This window comes from Colias croceus, chromosome 5, assembly GCF_905220415.1.
Source record: "Colias croceus chromosome 5, ilColCroc2.1".
Classification (NCBI taxonomy): domain Eukaryota; kingdom Metazoa; phylum Arthropoda; class Insecta; order Lepidoptera; family Pieridae; genus Colias; species Colias croceus.
In genome coordinates, this window is record NC_059541.1 from 12082856 (window position 1) to 12087829 (window position 4974).

General features: G+C 32.3%; 1 non-coding gene across 1 annotated transcript; it reads right to left on the bottom strand.

Moving 5' to 3' along the window:
- Positions 1-2364: 2364 nt before the first annotated feature.
- Trnam-cau lies at positions 2365-2436 on the bottom strand. Its single transcript has one exon. It is a non-coding gene; the product is annotated as a tRNA-Met (tRNA).
- Positions 2437-4974: the final 2538 nt, after the last annotated feature.

Here is a 4974-nt window from a genome sequence, read left to right on the forward strand (position 1 = left end):
AGGGCTTCGGTTAATATCCTTATTGACTGATTTTATTCCATGTAACGACATAATTTAAAACAAAGTCGTTAACCGTTGTCTATCCCTTAGATATTTAAAACTACGCAACGAATTTTGATGAGGTTTTTTTTTAAATAGAGTGATTCAAGAGGAAGGTTAATATAATATAATTTGGTCACTAGTTGTTTATGTAGTAAAAAGTTCACAAAGTTATTGAAGAAATGTCGTGATGAAACTGGTGTATTGTAGAACCAAAAAGCTGAACGACGTGTGACATCTACCAAATCGAAGTTTGGGCAGCGTGGTGGATTACGGTCGGCTATATTGCCTCTGCAGTTTAATCGGTACAGACTTAGGTGGTGTTTGTGTGTAAATTCGTTCTAGGAAATATAAATAAAATAATCTAAAGATTTTTAAAAGCCTTACATGAAAGATTTATTTTAAGCTCGAGTAATATTGCAACTGATGGCACAAATTTGGGAATAATCTTTTGTGTAGTTGGTTGATAGGATAAACAAGTTGCATGTCTGTCGGTCTTCTATAAAATACATTTCGGTGAATGTGCATACGAACTCCACCACCTCATTCCACATTCTCCATTTCTTTATCGGACATCCAGGCGCGGAATGGAACTCCATCCCTTCACAGTCGATTTACCGCACATACGCACTCAGCGTTACGCGAACTCTTTTTTCATTCTAACTGCGAAGGAGTGGAATTCTCTTCCATCGTCGGTGTTCCCGGACCATTACAATCTGCAGCTCTTCAAGTCTAGAGTGAATAGGCTTCTTCTAGGCAGACGTGCTCCTACATAGATTGCATCACCGCTTTACATCAGGCGGGATAGTGGTCAAACGCCTGCCTATCAAGTATATAAAAAAAAAAACAAACACTGTTATTATACATATTTGGCCCGTATCGCCTCATGAAAATAAATGATATTGGATTTTTTATCAAATCTCAATAATAAAAATAACGTTTTTTAACAACCTTTTTTTAAATACAACTCAAATAACATTGAATACACGAAAATTAATTCCGAATAAACCATACGAAACAATTAATAAATTCCGACTAGAATACAAAAAATACATCGGACTTTATGGCTTCATTTCCTCCAAAAGGCCTTTAAACTTGATTGGATGAAATTCTATCGGTGCTGGAATTTTTAATTTAACCCTTAATACATGTATCTAGACTGGCTTTGTGCTTTTGTGGATATCCTGTCTGTTTGCGGTGACCATCCGTTTGGAAGGATTGCCAATTCATTTATTGGATATGTCATTTTTCAGGGTTCTTCTGTTACGTTACGAATTTATTGAAGCTTTGTTAATTTAAGAGAAGAAATCTTAACGGTTTCGTACATTTTTTTGTAATATAAACGCGATAGCATAGATTGGATATTAAACGTGATGCTTCACACACTTTACAGGGATAATAGGCACAGATGTAGATTACAGATGCTTTGACGGTACCTAATTCACAAAATTAAACTACACAATATCATCAAATTAACTTCAATTAAATAAGAAGATAAGATTTAAAATTAGGTGAATTAAAATCAATAATTAGAATACCTTTTATTATTACGAGTAAAAGATACTCTGTACTATAATTCAATGCAAACAACATAAAACGAAAACAAAAATACTTTAAAATACCCAAATAAATCGCTCTAAATGGTATTTTCATACTGAACCAATACGTATAATACATTTTAATTCATATTATGTTCCTTAAGCGGTCCCCAATCCCATTGTAATCTGAATGTTAGTGCCCCTACACAAACCGCAACATTGGTCTGTAACAGCTATATTTATTCACTCTAAATTATCCTCTATTATCTGTGCAATAGGGGCTAGAATGTGTTTTATAATGAACGTATGACCAGCGCAGGCCTTGTTGGCCGTTTTAGGATTCCATATTGTCGATTTAAGCTCAAATAAGGAAATTGCTTTCATTATGTAGCTCTATTTGTGTGCAATCAGAGTCTGGACGAGGGGAAGATATAGAATCTATAGCAATCTATGTTTGATACAAAGGAACCAATGTTTTGAGTCTAAACTTTATTTTCGTAATGCACGAAACGTCTGCCAAATTTGGCACGCGTATCATGAACCGAAATGACTTTTTATTAAAATATTTGTTTCTTTTGGACAACTTGTCTTACAAATTGTGAGCAGCAGGGAGGCGGTACATAATAAAAATTCATAAAAACGAAAATTTTTGTATTACAACGAACACAAATCTAAAAATAAAGACATTAGACATTTGGAATTCTTCAAATAGGTAACAATTAATTAATAATAATATGTGCTTCTTGGTTTGCGCGGGAAAATAAAAAGCAATAAAAATAAACATTGATAGCAGAGCGTGGTTTCGATCCACGGACCTCTGGGTTATGGGCCCAGCACGCTTCCACTGCGCCACTCTGCTTATGTCAACTTAGACGAAATTATGCATATATCTTAAAATCAATTATTTTAAGTGTCCTATACAGTCATACATATACTACCTGTATCTATCATATTTTTATTAATGTTAGTTAATATTTAAACTTCGTACCAACTTAACCACAATTATACAAGGTGAATAATTGTGGTTTATTCACCTTACCTACCTTACCTGTGCAACGTGGGGTATAAATAACTCTTGATTAAATGTGTATCTATCTAGTATCTACTGAGTGTATAGCTTGAATACAAATTTACAGATAAGGTTTAACTTATAAGGTAATAATTAAAACACAATATTTTGGATAAGTCATTTTTCAGGGTTCTTCTGTGTCGTGACGAGTTTTAAAATCGTCGTGGATAAATTTAGAGACAATCGACAATTGATATGTCCTTAATTAACATCAGTTTAATCAATATGAAACCTTAAATAATACTGTGTTAATATCCCGTTGGAAAAGCGCACACATGCCAACCATTAAATTAGCTGACACATGTCAGATCTGTCAATTATGACATGTGTCAGCCAATATACAGGTGTGCGCTGCTGAAGGGAATGTCAGCTGTCAAACGTAAGCTGTGTATAGATTTGGCGCGTTGCATTTGAACGATAGTATTAAAAATAGATTTGTTCTGTAGATAGCTCTGAATTCACCATCGGAGCGATGGTTTTGTCTATAAACCTTATAAATTCAAAATTACACAATTTTCTAATAGTTAAATAGTAACAATAAAAATTAAAAAATATGGTAAATTTTAAAAATACCTATGCTACGAAGGCTACGACGATTTAAAAGTGCTAGGAGCACTTATGAAATCTAATTGAATAAATAAATGTTTGAGTTTTGAGTTTTGAAACTGCAAAAAATTTTTCAAGCAAAACGGTTTTTCAGTAATATAATTTTAAAAAAAAGTATGAAATGAGATTATATTTTATTTCTGTACCTCTTATACTACTTACTTACATTCAATATGAATTCCATATCTTACCGATTTATTGCAAATCAGAGACAACACACACCCCGACCGCAACAATCAAACGAAAACCAATAACAAATTCAATTTATAGGCGCAAGTCGAAACACAAAGCGGACTGTTGTTTGCACGAAAAAATACTTTTCGCCATTTATTCTAATTGTATTGTTCTTTCTTTATCCCCAAAATAAGAAAAGAGTCGTCCATTTAATTGAGTTTTTGATTAATAACAGGATCGGGGTTACCTGTTCAGGGGTGGGGGAAATTTAAAAAGTTCCCAGCAAATCGGGTAAAAATATCAACGTAATTGTGTTTACGGTTGAGGAGCAACTTTTTCTATCAAAAGTTACGGCATTCTATCGTTATAAAAATATTTAATATCTCGCTTAAAGAGAACGTCGCGATGTTAAGGATTATTTTTTAATTTTGTCATGGCAACATTTGGGCGAGTGGGGAATTTGGAATTTTAACTTGTCCCGTAACTGAAATTAGTACGAAGCGTGATTAATTTTGTGTGTAGGGAAATTTTGTTTCTTCTCAGAATATTAATTTTGTGTAAAGAGGCTCTTCGGCTTGAAGAGTTAGCAAGATTCACTTATGTTATTTTTGGATGAGCTTTTGAATATTATCAGTTATTTAATCATTAAAGGTTAAATCATGTGATAATAATTATTTAATTTAATTGCAGTTAAGCGGCCCGTATATTCAAATAACATATAGTTTATTACAAAAATGTGACCATCAAAATCTTTATCCTTTAAAATAGCCCAAATATTCTTACTATGGAAATAATCCTTAACATTTTAGAAATATCAAAACCATATTACCACATAACTTCACCTCAGCTATGAACACAAGTCAAAAGGCCACAATTCTAAAGTATATTAATTCAACAATCCAATGCAGAGCTATTTGTCAGAATCTACCATCTGCGGAGAACACCAGACTGCCTTTGTATCTCCATTTGCATCTGCAATTACTATGTAAATTCGTCTGATTTTCGCATGTAAGCACTTTATATATCTAACTGGAGTGTTAATGATATAGTTTGCTCTGATTTGCGTTGCCTTGATTGTTCTGTTTAGTTTGGGATTCAGTTGGTTTGGTAGATGTTTTATGTACCTCGTTATTGTATGAAAAAAAAAATTGAAAATTATATAAATAGTTTTTTGAAGAAGACAAGTTTTTTTAGAGAATATGGATCGTTTCTCATAATATTAAAATACAAGATTTTTATTATAGATTTTATGAGTATTATCAAACTTATCGAGGTGGAATAGGCGATGAGGTACGTGGTTTAACTATTCGGATAAATAAAGCAAGTTTCCGACTCTACTTTATAAATTAGAACTCAAGTTCATACATTTAATCATTCAACTATTTTAACAAATTATTACCTACTACTACTATATAACTTTTATAATATATACTTATATAAACTAAATAAATTTTTCATTATTTTTAAATGTAAGTATATTAATTTCAAAATAACTTCACAAAACACCTGAACCAATGTTCGATTGCAGAATAAGGCAGGTAAAAAGGT